This window comes from Heloderma suspectum, chromosome 2 (assembly GCF_057233095.1).
Source record: "Heloderma suspectum isolate Gila_16-S chromosome 2, 16-S_ref, whole genome shotgun sequence".
NCBI lineage: Eukaryota > Metazoa > Chordata > Lepidosauria > Squamata > Helodermatidae > Heloderma > Heloderma suspectum.
The window spans coordinates 273,764,439-273,780,379 of record NC_139459.1 but is presented as its reverse complement, the minus strand read 5'-3'; the positions used below and the strand labels follow the sequence as shown (position 1 = coordinate 273,780,379).

Genomic DNA, 15,941 nt, shown 5'->3' with positions numbered 1-15,941 from the left:
ACTGGAAAAAAAGCCCTATGAAGAGAGAGACTAGAAGAACTGGGCATGTTTAGCCTTGAGAAGAGAAGACTGAGGGGAGATATGATAGCGCTCTTCAAGGACTTGAAAGGTTGTCACAGAGAGGAAGGCCAGCATCTCTTCTTGATCATCCCAGAATGCAGGACACGGAATAATGGGCTCAAGTTACAGGAAGCCAGATTCCAGCTGAACATCAGGAAAAGCTTCCTGACTGTTACAGCATCACGACAATGGAACCAATGACCTAGGGAGGTGGTGGGCTCTCCCACCCTGGAGGCATTCAAGATGAGGCTGGACAGCCATCTGTCAGGGATGCTCTGACTTGGATTCCTGCATTGAGCAGGGGGTTGGACTTGATGGCTTTGTAGGCCCCTTCCAACCCTACTATTCTATGATTCTATGATTTACCTGGATACCTTAAAATAAGATTACTGGATGGATGGATGGATGGATGGATGGATAGAGCGTGGGAGCCCTTTGAAGACAGACTGAAAGAACTGGGCATGTTTAGCCTTGAGAAGAGAAGACTGAGGGGAGATATGATAGCGCTCTTCAAGGACTTGAAAGGTTGTCACAGAGACGAAGGCCAGGATCTCTTTTCCATCATCCCAGAGTGCAGGACATCGAATAATGTGCTCAAGTTACAGGAAGCCAGATTCTGGCTGAACATCAGGAAAAACTTCCTGACTGTTAGAGCAATACAACAATGGAACCAATTCCCTAGGGAGGTGGTGGGCTCTCCCACACTGGAGGCATTCAAGATGAGGCTGGACAGCCATCTGTCAGGGATGCTCTGACTTGGATTCCTGCATTGAGCAGGGGGTTGGACTTGATGGCTTTGTAGGCCCCTTCCAACCCTACTATTGTATGATTCTATGATTCACCTCCAAAGATTGTGATGCCCAGTGCCCTGCCTCCAATGAAGATAATAGTGGTCATGGAAGTCCACTATTGGCCTACAGCTCCCATCAGCCTTAGCCAGCATAGCCAATTATGAGGGCTGAAGGGGGTTGTAGGCCAAAACATCTGGAGGGCCACAACTTGCCCAGGCCTTTGGGCCACAACTTGACTAAGGCCTTTAATGGTCATGAACAGCACTTTGAACTCACTAATAGTCAGTGAAGTTTTAATTACTGTTGAGATATGTCTCCCCCTCCTCCCCAAGTCAACCGTCTAGCAGCTATATTCTAGACCTCTTGAAGTTTCTAAAGAGTCTGCATATAGTGCATTCTTAATCTTTTCCCCTTTCCCCGGAGTAGGGTGCGGTAGGACAATGTTGTGTCTCCACTGCTGAACAGGTAGGACAAGAGGAGTGAATGTGTGGGGACACATTATGTCTGCATGCTAGCCAGTGGGGGGCAGGGCTGGGCCTATAGCCAGGAGTGGGCTAGGGGAGCCCCCCCTAAAATTTTCTCTGCCCCCTAATTTTTTTACAAACAAATAATTCAAAAACAGTTTACAATTTTGTCTTTAAAAGGCCTGCAAACCAGATGAAGTGCCCCCTACTTTTTTGGTGCGCCACCCCCCCCCCCGAACTTTTAGGCTGGCTACGGGCCTAGGTAGGGCCAGAGAAACTTGTGCCAGCTCCTAAACAATCATTTTTAGGTTGTCTTGGTGTCTAACACACACAACACACACACTTCCCTTGTGGTTTGCAATGTAGGGGCAGCCAATCCGTCTGGGGCCAAGTAGAGATTTGAAGACTGGCATCCAACCTCAGATGGTGCCAAACTGTTAAGTAAGCCGATTGTAATGGCACAGCAGTGTGGGAAAGTAGATTACAACCGGAGTTACAACCAGAGTCACCCCCAAGGCACTGTTCTAGTGAAAAAGGAGTCATAAGACTTGCCATTCAGGGCTTTGGGACCCCAGGACAGGGGCAAGAACCCCTTTGGGGCTTGCCTAAATGACACACCGGGAATCTTGGAGCTATCATGATTCAGGATGGCCTCCCTCAATGCTGAAAAGGTGTGTCCGTATGAGGAGAAGCCATGTTGTACGTGGCTTCTTGCACAGGGTAGCGTTAGGCTCGCCCTTCATTAGGCAAGAAAGGGGATGGCAGCTCCTACTTCAGGCAGTTCCTGCACAGCTGACAGTGTTCATTGCAGAACTCCTTTATAATATATTAATGAAATATATCAACCTGTTTGACACCCTGGGGCCCTCTCCTTTCAGAAGGCAAGGGGTAACTCCACACTTTGATCTTCTATCACCTTCCTACTTGTGGGAGGGATCCCTTCAGGGGTCTTAAACATCCCACATGAACAGCAATAACTTGTAGCCAAGGCTGTGATCCAGTGGAACCCCCACTGAAAATTTCATTGAAATAAATCACACATACTCCCAAATAATGTACTTCAGGTAAGAATGAAGTTGAAACCTTAACCTGCTGTGCCTCCTGACATTTAAACCATTTTTAGACCATTTCCAGTGTCAACAAGGGAACAGAGATAGCATCTTGGCTATAGGAGTTCAGGGCCAAGCATAAAAGCACGAATTTCCTGATACATCCCTGCAGCCTTATAAAGCTGAATGTCACAGCTCAGTGAAGAAGAGACTGTGAGTACTCAAGCATCTAGGCTTTTAGTGTTATCAGCCTTGTGCATTAATATGCTAATTGCAAACAAGAAATGTGGAACTAATTCCATGTATCAGTCGTGTTAGACTATCCAAGTAGCACCAAGACACGGCACTATCAAAACAGACATGACTGCATTGATATATTATACTATACCAGTACATAATATGTTCTGTTTAAATGGGTTAACAAGCTGTTTCGTTGTAACAACAACAAAATCCAAGTCTATTTCTAATTTTCACACAGAGACTGCTTAGCTTTACAGCCATTTATCTTTATGACTCCCACTAGAAAAAAATCAGATGGACTTTTTTATGCTAGAAACAAAACAAGTCCACACTTCTCTTAGCTGATTAGCCAGGAGAGCCTCAAAGAACTGTCCATCTTTTCCCCAAAAAACGTTTGCTTTCAAAATCTTTTTTTTTTTTTTTAATTGAACCATCTGGTGGAATGATGTTGCAAACATAATTGTTTCAGCTCTGGTGGAGTGGTTTACATGTGTTTGATGTGACAGCTGATGGAAACCACTGGCGATATAATCATGAAAAGCACTGGGCAGCTTGTTATGTTGTTATTCAGTCTATGATCATATACTCGAGTACAGAGCTTTCTAGTTGGCTGCAGAGCACGACTGGCCTTATAGGCCATGCAACCAATTTTGGGTATTATGAAAGGGCAGCAAATTATTAGTTGTTTAAGTTATTATTATTTATTAATTACGTGTTATTATTAATTTTCTATTTTATTGTTAATTTTCTATTTAGTATTTTTTTATTATTATTATTATTATTGCCAGGGATGGGGGAGAGGCACTTGTGGGATTTTCTTACTTGGGCACTTGGCTGGCCTGGGGAACTATCCATCTTGACTTAGGTGAGGACAGTGCCATTTGCTTCCCCTCAGAAGCATGTCTCTGGCCATCTCTGCCAAGGATCACAGCCTGGGATACTCCCCTCCACCAATTACGCATTATTAAATGCTCTTTTCCACCTATTGCTGGGCCAGCATCAGCCCCCAGCATCCTTGTGGGATACCCTGCCCCAGATGCCAAAATACCTGGGCCAACCTTGGGTAATGTGAAGGGTCCTCCAATGTAGTTAATTTGGTTTTAGTGTATTCAGGGATGGAGAGAGCAATCCTTTGGCCCTTAAACAGTGTCTGGGTCACCATAGGATGCTGCGGATCTCCTCCACATCCCTACCCTTGGGCCTGCAGAAATCTCCTGCCAGTTCAAGAAGGAAAAGAAGGATTTGGAGTGTGGTGAGCGAGAAGTAGGCCTTAGTCAGCTGAAATCCTAAGCTTGCTCAAGAGTTAGTACCGTCCCAAAGATGTTGAAACATACACCTTCAAAAGAGGTGGCATAAGTTAAAGCATTCCTGTTGGAGAGGCCCAAATGACTGACCCCACCCCCTCACCTCCTCCCTGTCCCACAGACACAATGGAAGATAGGATTCCAACTAATTCTGCAGCCAATCATAACACACCAGTGAATAAGTATACATAATATACAGAACTCAGCCAGAGAGCCCAGATCTCATATATCAAAATGGACAGTGCGGAGTTCATCCTAAGAACATGTGAAGTAATAGATGGTCTGCTCTCTGGTAAAGTACCATTGAAGCAGTCTTAACATAGCCTTCAACTCTATACAAAGGGCTTGTCCACATGGAGCGTTTATCCTGCTATTGAGATTGGTTACTCATGGAAGTTTGCGGGTCCTTTAGATGATGTCATCAACCTCCAGGGCATCTCCAGCACTAAATTACCTTTATTCCGTTTTTTAAAAGATCGGAGATAATGAGTTGTCAAATTGAGTTCCCTTGAGTACCTTCGTGAAAGGAGGAAAACTCGCAATAAGAGGAGCTAGACCACAGAGCCATCTAGTAGCCGTATAATGAAACATATTGAAGACTCAGATAAGGGGGGAAAGGAGGGGGAAAGCAGGGGGGGGGAAGCACGTGTAAAGGGAGTCTGTCATGATCCTGCATTTAAAATGGAAGTAGAAAGCCCCGTTTTAAATGCGGGATTTTAGACTGGTGTAGAAATGCTCAAAAGCAGTTTCCAGGCTATTTTCACTTACAACAGCTGTAATGCCTGCAACAAATACTAGCAGCTAATTAGAGTTTATTATACACCTTTCCCTATGGCTCAGGCTGAGAAAAAGGCAAATAGAAGAACATAACAGCTCTCTAGAAGACCTCATTCACAGATAATCTGATGAGGCATCCACTTAATTTAGGAGGTCTGCTCTTAGCACTACCCAATCATATTCTCTTCTGTTATAAACTACATGCAGAATTGCAGTTGACTTTCCACACTATCAAGAGTATTGCACTTTATCTATGTGTACCCCCTGCTATGTTCTGACCATATCCTGGGTGTTCATAGCTGCCATAGGTGGAACCATTTGAAGCTCAGCACACATTCATTATAATCTTTGCAGAGGGCACCATTTTATGACCTCTTTTTTGTTTTGTTTTTAAAATCAATGTTTTAATTATTGCTAAAACACTTTCTCAACTATAGCTGATTTGTGAAATAAAAGAGAGTTATAGTGCTATAATACCATGACGCTATCTTTCTAAGGCCACCCAGTGACTTAATGGCAGAGTCAAGTTTCAAACCAGGGACTTCTTCCTTTTTGCAGCTCATATGTTACCTTCTTAAAAATTTCAAGCTCACTTTACTACTAAGATTCACCTTCAAGGCAGCTATCCTAATATGAGAAATACACACACATTAAACCATCTTAAAACTAGGAGGAAGCCACTGGCTGTCTGATCTTCTTGATCCATGATAGGAGAGGCAACGAAGCAGTTGCTACCGCAGCATCCTAACGCAGCAAGAGAGGCAGAGCCATCTGGGCAAACCTCCCTCCCTGTGTTAGCCTTTGCAGCTCCAGTGAGTCCAAAGGTGATGGCAAGAATACTAAGCTTAAGACGACAGACTTGGCACTTAGGTGCATTTGTGATGAGACTGAAAGTCCAAAATTTCTGGACATCATAAGGAATCTATTATCATTTTAGTCACTTTCAGCTACATTGGTTTCATTACCATCTGTCTTCATCCTCTGGTGCTTCAAGAATTAATTCAAAGTTGGAGGAATTTTTTTGCCTTCCTGAAAATGAGTCATCGAATGCAGCTCTTCACGTCTATGATATCACCGCACCATAGGATGGGAAATAAGATAAGATCATTAGGTCCATTGAGTTGAAAATAAAGGTTCGTTTTTCAGTTGAGCAATGATTCTCTTTTCAAGGTGGGCGATATTTAAGCAATCATCCCTACAAAATTGGTCATTACCACTAGCTAATGACCGATTTGTGAGCTAATAGCCCAAGGTGAAGCCAAGGGCAGCAAATGCTCTGGCAAACCATTCGCTGACTGCAGTATTAACAGATTTCAAGGGCATCATTGCTATTATAAACCATGTTCATTGATTTATAACAACACTAATATATTTTTAAAAAGAGCAGGTGCAGTGAGTTGGAAAAATTAATTGTTTCCTGCTGCTTCATACCTGATTGTCCACCATACACAGTCTTGGACCACTTAGACTGGGAAACCAAGAAACATGGAGGGAGTTCAAATGGATGGGAAAATGTAGTGTGTTGTGGGGGGCAGGGTTTCTGGGGTTTTTTACAAAGCTCCACCCACCTGATGTCTTACACCTATAAGATACCGCATACAGAAGAACTGATTATTCTTTCTCTCTTTTCAAATTACCCTTTTGAGACGTTCTTATCAACAAATAACTAGAAACTGTTTTTTAAATGCTATAATTTTTCCAAACAACATAGTAGAACAGGTTTGCTGCACCACCAGTTGCTTATGTTCTGAAGGGGGAAAGAAAATAGAGGTGGAAACCAGCAGTAAGAGTGTTCCCACGATAACAACATGGCTGAAGAGTGGGGTGGTTACATCTCAGTCTACTGTGCTTCTCTTCTCAGAGGCTGATGCAGAATATGCAGGAGTGGTGCTGTGTGCCTCAGGGCTCCAATAGCCTCTTTGCCTAATGTGGGCCACAATTTCAGTCTGTCTTGCTACATAGACAGAACAGATGAGCAATGGCTACTAGTTATGATGGCTATATATTCCTTCCAGAATTGTAAGCAGTAAGACTTTGTATACCAGTTGCTGGGGAAGATGAGCAGGAAGGTACTATTGCACTGTTGTCCTACTTGTGGGCTTCCCACAGGCAGCTGGTTGGCCACTGTGTAAACAGAATGCTGGACTACATAGGCCTTTGGTCTGATCCAGCACGGGTCTTCTTATATTTTTAAGTAAATGGACCAATAGAACAAGGGGATGGGAGTCAGCACTGCTGTGCTCTCTCACTGCTTCTGAGCCCTTAAGTTGATGGGCAGAATCTCTGCATTGGAACCTGGCCACTCTTAACATGTAACCTCTTCAGCACACTCAACCTTAGAGGCTTGCTGGAACCCTTCCCAATAGCCAATGACTTATCACCTCTTCACTGGGTGTTTTAGGGGAGGGGAGGATGCCCATAACTACCAAAATCTTTTCATGTCTTTCCCCAATTCTTGTGTTCTTGCCTAGAAATTCTTCTCCTCTTGCCTGTGGTGGCACTGAAAGGTGAAGTGGAAGGCATCAGGTTGACATTCTGGACAGCCGCTGCCAGAATAGAAAATATTGGGACACATGCACAAATAGTCTGACCTGGTATAAAGTAGCTTCCTGGGCTCCAGATTTTATTAGACTAAGACATAATGAGAGTGGATATTGACCAAGAGCATGAGAAAGCAAACTGTGAGTTGGGTACATCTGAGTCTATTCCTACAACTAAAGATAGTTGTTACTCTTGCTGAGTAAGAATTCTGACCAGTTTTCCTAGATGAAGCCATGTCAGACCAAGTCTCAAGGACAGTGGCTCCCTATATGCTATCGAGCCCAATTCAAGATGCAGGTTACCACCTTTAAAACCCTAAATGGCTGTGGAAGAAAATTCCATGAGCCATTAATCATAGAACTTCCATCTCTATCACCAGGAGACAACTCCACCTTGGAGCGGGCCTCGAGGGGTTGCACCTGGTGTTGGGCCATAGAGACAGATTAGAGATGCTGCAGATTGCGGACGACTGCTGGGCAGCCCACCTGCTGCATTCTTAAGAAGCATTTCTAATAACAAGGCAGCAGGAGATGACAGTATCCCAGCTGAACTGTTTAAAATATTGCAAGATGATGCCATATGCCAGCAAATTTGGAAAACGCAAGAATGGCCAACAGATTGGAAAAAATCAACTTATATCCCCATACCAAAAAAGGGAAGCACCAAAGAATGTTCAAACTATCAAACAGTGGCACTTATTTCACATGCCAGTAAGGTAATGCTCAAGATCTTGCAAGGTAGACTCCAGCAATTCATGGAACGAGAATTGCCAGATGTACAAGCTGGGTTTCGAAAAGGCAGAGGAACTAGAGACCAAATTACCAATATCCGCTGGATAATGGAGAAAGCCAGGGAGTTTCAGAAAAACATCTATTTCTGCTTTATTGACTATTCTAAAGCCTTTGACTGTGTGGATCATAACAAATTGTGGCAAGTTCTTGGTGGGATGGGGATACCAAGTCATCTTGTCTGCCTCCTGAGGAATCTGTATAACGACCAAGTAGCAACGGTAAGAACAGACCACGGAACAACGGACTGGTTTAAGATTGGGAAAGGAGTATGGCAGGGTTGTATACTCTCACCCTACCTATTCAACCTGTATGCAGAACACATCATGCAACATGCTGGGCTTGATGAAGCCAAGGCTGGAATTAAAATCGCTGGAAGAAACATTAACAATCTCAGATATGCAGATGATACCACTTTGATGGCTGAAAGCGAGGAGGAGCTGAGGAACCTCATGACGAAAGTGAAAGAAGAAAGTGCAAAAGCTGGGTTGCAGTTAAACCTCCAAAAAAGCAAGATTATGGCAACCAGCTTGATTGATAACTGGCAACTAGAGGAAGAAAACGTGGAGGCAGTGACAGACTTTGTCTTTCTAGGTGCAAAGATTACTGCAGACGCTGACTGAAGCCAGGAAAACAGAAGACGTTTACTTGTTGGGAGGACAGCAATGACAAATCTTGATAAAATAGTGAAGAGCAGAGACATCACACTGACAACAAAGGTCCACATAGTTAAAGCAACGGTATTCCCTGTAGTAACCTATGGCTGCGAGAGCTGGACCATAAGGAAGGCTGAGCGAAGGAAGATAGATGCTTTTGAACTGTGGTGCTGGAGGAAAATTCTGAGAGTGCCTTGGACTGCAAGAAGATCAAACCAGTCCATACTCCAGGAAATAAAGCCAGACTGCTCACTTGAGGGAATGATATTAAAGGCAAAACTGAAGTACTTTGGCCACATAATGAGAAGACAGGATACCCTGGAGAAGATGCTGATGCTAGGGAAAGTGGAAGGCAAAAGGAAGAGGGGCCGACCAAGGGCAAGATGGATGGATGATATTCTGGAGGTGACGGACTCGACCTTGGGGGAGCTGGGGGTGGCGATGGCCGACAGGAAGCTCTGGCATGAGCTGGTCCATGAGGTCACGAAGAGTCGGAAGCGACTGACCGAATAAACAACAACAATCTTACATAAATAGTTATGTAAGATAAAACGGCGAGAAAAGGGGGAACGCAAATAGTGTAGTGGATGCTATTTGCGTTCCTGTATTTTTTGCTGTTCTAGCCTACGTAAATATTTACGTAGGCTAGAACGGTGAAAAATAAAGGAACGTAAATAGCGTCCACTACGCTATTTGCATTCCCCTTTTTTTTGCCGTTTTATCTTACATAACTATTTACGTAAAATAAATTGGCGAAAAATAGGGAACGCAAATGGCGACTGCCATTTGCGTACGCTGCGTTTGGGGGGGGTTAGCAGTGATAGGCTACATAAATTCTTACGTAGCCTATTACGGCTGCAAGGACAGCAATGGCAGCGATAGTAGCCCTGCCGCAGCCAGTCAGGAGGCCAGCCGCTGGAGCTGCTGCCGCCACCGCTGAATCTGCTGCATCCGCCCCAGATAAGTGCCATCCCGGGGGGATTCCGCGGGGGGGCAGGGGGCAGGAGGCCGTTCCGCCACGGATTCCGGGGGGCCGGATTCTAAAGAATCCGGCCTCACTGTAACCTGTGGCGGAATTCTCTGCCATCCCTAGGTATTAGTACTAGTATACAAAGCCCTAAACAACTTGGGACCAGGCTACCTGAGAGAGCACCTCCTTCCTTACCAACCTGCCCAGCCACTGAGGTCATCAGAGGGCATGTTCCTGGTGGTTCCACATGGACCTATCACCTGGTTGAAGTCCACCAGGAGAAGAGCCTTCAGTATGGTGGCCCCCTTCCTGTGGAATTCCCTGCCTTTAGAGGTCAGGCAGGCGCCAACCTTGTGTTCTTTCCGGCGCCTCCTGAAGACGTTGTTCTTTCAAGAGGCCTTCCTTGCATGACCAGCCGTGGTTTGTTGAACTCCACTTTGTTGGGATTTGTCTTTTTTAAAAAATGTTTTAACTTTTTAAACTCTTTTAACCATTGTTTTATTCTTATCATGTTGTTCACTGCTCCAAAATCTTCTGATGAGGAGCGGCATATAAATATTGTAAATAAAAAATAAATAAAATTAATCAGGCCCACATTTGCTCTGACCCCATGCTTCACTAACCTTGCATGTACCAAAGTACAGTAAACAAAAGAATGCAGACAAAGTCTGGGTAAAAAGTAGTGTCAGGATAAGAGGGGAAAATTCCAAGCCCCAAGTTTCAATGCACCTGAAAAGCTAGATAAAACCAGAACAGTAAGAATTGCTTATTACACTGACAACTGAAGTTCATTGTTTTGCTATGTGGCAGCTACTAACCAATCAGAAGTATATACAACTTGTCCCACCTCTGTAATGTTCTGTATCTAATCAGTGTTAGCCAAAGTTGTGCCTCGTCATACATGGTATAAAAGCTTTGTCTGAAATGTAAATGAGGAGAACTTCCTTACAAGAATTTTGTAGGAATCTCCGCATACATACGCTTTCTTTTCTGTCTTTTCTTTGAATAAAGATGTGAATGCTCAGAATAAGCTGTGAAGTTTTTTTCGACATGGCCCAGGGCCCAAAAATCTGACCAAGTGCCTCCTCCCATACCATCCTGTCCATGTATTAAGATCTTCAAAGGAGGCTTTTCTCTGAGTACCATCAGTAGAAGAAACACATTATGCATTTACAATCTGTAGAGGCACCCCAATTTTGGAATGTCTTCAATACAATTGACACCGACCTTGCTTATTTTCAGTACAAAATCAAAATGTTCCATTTTGCCCAATCATTTTAAACTTAATTTTTAAAGTTGATTTGCTTGTTAGTTTATTTGTTTGCTCCCCACTTCAGATAACTTTGCAACCAAAACTCTCCCCACAACCTGAGTTCGATCCCAGCGGAAGCCGGGTCTTGGGTAGCCGGCTCAGGTCGACTCAGCCTTCCATTCTTCTGAGGTCGGTAAAATGAGTACCCAGCTTGCTGGGGGAAAGGTAGTCACGACTGGGGAAGGCAATGGCAAACCACCCCGCTATAGACTGCCATGAAAACGCCAGCGCAAGCGGCGTCCCTCTAGGGGTCAGTAATGACCCGGTGCTTGCACAGGAGGAACTTTTCCTTTCCTTTTTTCAGATAACTTACCCTATGTTTCAACAGACGGATGCACGATCCGAGGCATGACAGACTCACAGACATCCATAAAGCTAAGCAGCAGTCAAGGTCAAGGATACTTGTCAAACCTCCGGCCCGTTATAATGAAGGTTTCTGATTTTCATGCTAAGTTGTCTTTCAGTTTCCCTGCCCTGTTAGTATCCTTGTAGTAGACTTTGACAAACCAAACAATGGTTAGAATGGATTAGGCCAGTTCCTACATACTTTTCCTCCAACTTTGTAAATTATTATTATTATTGTCATAGACGAAATTTAAACTCCATACAAATTATTTGCTTTGGGATTGTGGATTAGATTTCATCATGGCCATTTCCTTTTGACTGTAAATGGGAACAATTCCAAGAAAAGTACAGGTTATAAGAGGCTATTTCTCCAGATTAGCATCACAACATGGCATGTCGGTATTTTGAGTGTTCTCCGGGGCCTCTTGTGAAGAATCCATCATCATGTCTCATGAAAACTCCATCAGGAGAGTATGCATCAAGAACATCAGCAAAAATGTAGACTTTACAACTTTTAGCCTTTCCTCGCTTGGCAGACTGATATATATTGGAAATTGCTACCATATTTAACAGAGAGAGAGAGAGAGAGAGAAAGAGAGAGAGATCAAGTAATCTCTGATGGCTGAATCAAAAATGATTGGTTACATGGCTACTTCTACATTAAGGGATTTTTGTTAAAAAAAAATAAATTGCTACAAATAACATCAGTCTCAAATCTTTTTATACAGCCAAATCTAAAGAAGCCCCAAACTGGAAAGAACTAAGAAAAGGAACGCAATCTGACAACCAATTAAATCCTACCATCCGTACTCCAAACCTCCTGATTTGTAAAGCCTTGCTTTGCTACAGTAATGGTTCCTAAAAGTGCAGGGCAGAAGTCAATGGCTGTGAGATAGATGTCCATTATGTCAGCAGCTGATTGTTTATGGCATAAAGAAGTGGGAAGAAATCTATGGCCTTAGTCTGAACTCAACATAATGTGAAGAAAGGCCAGTGAGGGGGCAAATAAGACCAATGAACTGCTGCCAGAAACAAACAACAAATGTATCTTGTTGTGCTATTCTATATGTTAGGTACTTGCTGGGTAATTCTATAGTTATCCAGTTCATTTGACTGACCTGCTCCTGACCCGCAGTGGTTTTTCCTCACTTCATGAGGAGCCTTGCCTGTGCCATAGTCCTACATCCTGCCTGCCCTTCCCACGTGGGATCAGTATCCATAGTGCCCCCTTTTTTAATCTACGGTCCACTTTATGCCCATATCAGGCCCAACTCCCTCACAACATCAGCAACCAAATACGTGTTAAAGAAACAGCAAAGTCCCTTATTACCACAGGATACAAAACTCAGGCAGCTCACCAGAATCCATGTATCAGAGTCCTTATTGAGCCCAGGTTCAATTAATATTAGTTAATCTAATCAGGCTCCAGCAGAGGAGATCGTTACCTTGTCGTGGTGCTGGAGCTTGAGCACCTCAATGACGCCATGAGCTAAACCGTGAAGGTACACCCAAGACAGGAAGGTCATGGCAGAGAGGTCAGACTAAATATGATCCCTGGGGAAGGTAATAGCAACCCACCCCAGTATTCTTGCCATGGAAACTAAATGGATCAGTACAACCAGAGATATGTCGGTATATCATCGAAAGATGGGACTCCCAGGTCGGAAGATGGTCAAAATGCTACTGGGGAGGAATAGAGGATAGCTCAAAGCCGAAAGGTCGGCTAGCGGCCGCCGGTGCTGGTGGTGAACGACGAATCCAATGTTGATTGATAACTGGCAAATAGAGGGAGAAAATGTGGAGGCAGTGAGAGACTTTGTCTTTCTAGGCGCAAAGTTTACTGCAGATGCTGACTGCAGCCAGGAAATCAGACGACGTTTACTTCTTGGGAGGACAGCAATGACAAATCTTGATAAAATAGTGAAGAGCAGAGACATCACACTGACAACAAAGGTCCGCATAGTTAAAGCAACGGTATTCCCTGTAGTAACCTATGGCTGCAAGAGCTGGACCATAAGGAAGGCTGAGCGAAGGAAGATAGATGCTTTTGAACTGTGGTGTTGGAGGAAAATTCTGAGAGTGCCTTGGACTGCAAGAAGATCAAACCAGTCCATCCTCCAGGAAATAAAGCCAGACTGCTCACTTGAGGGAATGAGATTAAATGCAAAACGAAGTACTTTCGCCACATCATGAGAAGACAGGATACCCTGGAGAAGATGCTGATGCTAGGGAAAGTAGAAGGCCAAAGGAAGAGGGGCCGACCAAGGGCAGGATGGATGGATGATCTTTTGGAGGTGACGGACTCGACCCTGGGGGAGCTGGGGGTGGCGAAGGCCGACAGGAAGCTCTGGCATGGGCTGGTCCATGAAGTCAAGAAGAGTCGGAAGCAACTGAACAAATAAACAACAACAATCTAATCAGGAGCCAGAGACCGGGTTGTATAATCCTGTAGTATAATCCAAAATAGGGTCTCCAAGGCACAAGGCATGGATTTGTTCAGGGTTCAAGAGCAGTCTCAGCAAAGGAGTGTCCAGGACCAAGGTGATGAACTCCATCACCTTGGATAGCTCCTTTAGAGTTCTGGCTGGTTATGACTAAAACCCAGAAAAGAATCACAGCCCCACTGAAATGAGAGCCACCAGCCTTCACTGGTCAGAATTAGTCAGAATCTGACTAATTCCAGCCCTCATTCTGGGCTGTCAAATTGGGGTTTGAAGCAATATTCCTTATTAATACCCCTTGCTAGGTTTAACTACGTCAAAACAGTGTTCCAGCATCCCACTATCTTTAAAGGATTTACCATCCCAATTATGTTGGGGCTTGAATTCAATGGGGCTTTCTCCCAGGTAAGGATTGAACCATCATAGAGCAATCATATGCATGTTTACTCTGAAGTAAGTTCTACTATGTTCAGCAGAATTTAGTCCTTAGTAAATGTCATTGGATTTCAGATTAAGAAATGTCAAGACATGGGAAAATAAAGTTATTGCAGATCACATGGTCTGCAATAACCCCATAATGGGTTCCACATGGAATCTGGACTTGTGAAAAGATCAGCCATGCATAACTCTGGATGGACTCTATTAAAAGTTCCTTGTAATTCCACAGCTGATGTATTATATATTAATTCATGAAAGAGTCACAGTGAAAAACAAATTCATACAGAAATGGACAATGTTTATGTTATTCTGGAGTGACAAATTTAAAGATTACATTAGACCCTGTGCACTTTTCTCATTGATTTGATGTGTTTCCTGTTTATCAAGAAGCTTGATTGTTATGGGCATAGGTTTTATATATTTTGTGCATTATATTTTTAAAGTTCCTTCAACTTCTCACCATGACAGCAAAAATAATTTCATGCTGGGAGAAAGTAGATACATGACTAGTTCAAAGTCACACCAAGAAAGTTTTGACCTATGCCTTAAACTAGCCCCTGATGGATTTGATCAACCTACTACAGATATTATGCCCTATTACTAGCATGATATATCATGAAATTATGATATATCAAATTATTTCAGCATAAATTGTCATCAGCCAATGAATGGCATCTCAGTCTCAATTACTCTGTGATTTGAAGGTCATCTGGAGAGAGTCCAGCAGTGGATAGTGGTACTGTGGTTTCTCTTACCTGCCTTCCCCTGCGTTCCACTTGTATCTCCTAAAGCATAGCTCCAAACTAGGCTTCCTTCAAACAAGACGGTCAATTTAACCAGAGATTTCAGTATGTATATTTTGCCTGTAAATACATATCAATCATAATAAGAATTCCAAGTGGACATTTCAACCCAGTAATTTTAATGGAAATGAGGCTCTAAATCTGTATTATCACGCCAAGAAAAATGGAGCTATTTTCACATTTCAGTTACCTAATGGACTAGATACACATTTTCCTTTGTCTTGAGGAATGAGCTGCAAGCGACAGGCTTTGCCTTGGTTGTTAATGGTGTTGCATTCTATTGGCTAATTTTGACAGGCTATGGTCTGTCTGGCCTGCATAAGGGCTTATACAAATGGGGTTTTCTTTGCAGCAAGGTTAGAGACTTTCTGACCTTTCACATGTGACAGTGACAAATCCTGGGTTAATTAACCCACAATTTGACCCGCTTTGTATAATCAACCTCTGATTGCCCCAATCAGAGGTTGTTTCATGACATGTGAACCTGGACACTATGGGCTAATTGTAGCTTAAACAACCTACAGTTCACCTAAAATTAGTTCTTAGGTTAACTGTGGGTTGTTTAACCCATGATTAACCCACAGTATCTGGGTTCACATGTCACAAATCAACCTCCAATTGGAATGATCACAGGTTGATTATGCAACGCTGTAGCGGCACACACTGGGCACATGCTATAGCGTGTTGTGGGTTAATTAACTGATGATTTGCTACTGTTACACATGAACTGGCCCTCTGCTAGCACCATTTCTGCAATAGTTCTCCAACAGTTGCAAGACAGGAGAAGAAAAAATATAATAGGGAGGGGACTTGCTGTGCAAGGTGAAAGCACCATGGAAGCCTACTCTTGGGGAAAAGTCTGTTTGCCCCCTTTTTAATTGAAAAAAGAACTGTGAACTGGATTAGGATACATACTAAAAAGAGGGGGAAAGTGATCAGTGGTCAGATATTAGTGGTCAGTG

General features: G+C 43.4%; 1 long non-coding RNA gene across 1 annotated transcript in view; it reads right to left on the bottom strand.

The window, feature by feature from the left end:
• LOC146354583 (uncharacterized) overlaps positions 1-15,941 on the bottom strand; it is a 62,660-nt gene that overhangs the window by 24,998 nt on the left and 21,721 nt on the right. Inside the window, exon 2 of the long non-coding RNA XR_014788439.1 lies at positions 14,932-15,039. This is a non-coding gene — a long non-coding RNA (uncharacterized LOC146354583). The remainder of the gene's footprint in view (positions 1-14,931; positions 15,040-15,941) is intronic.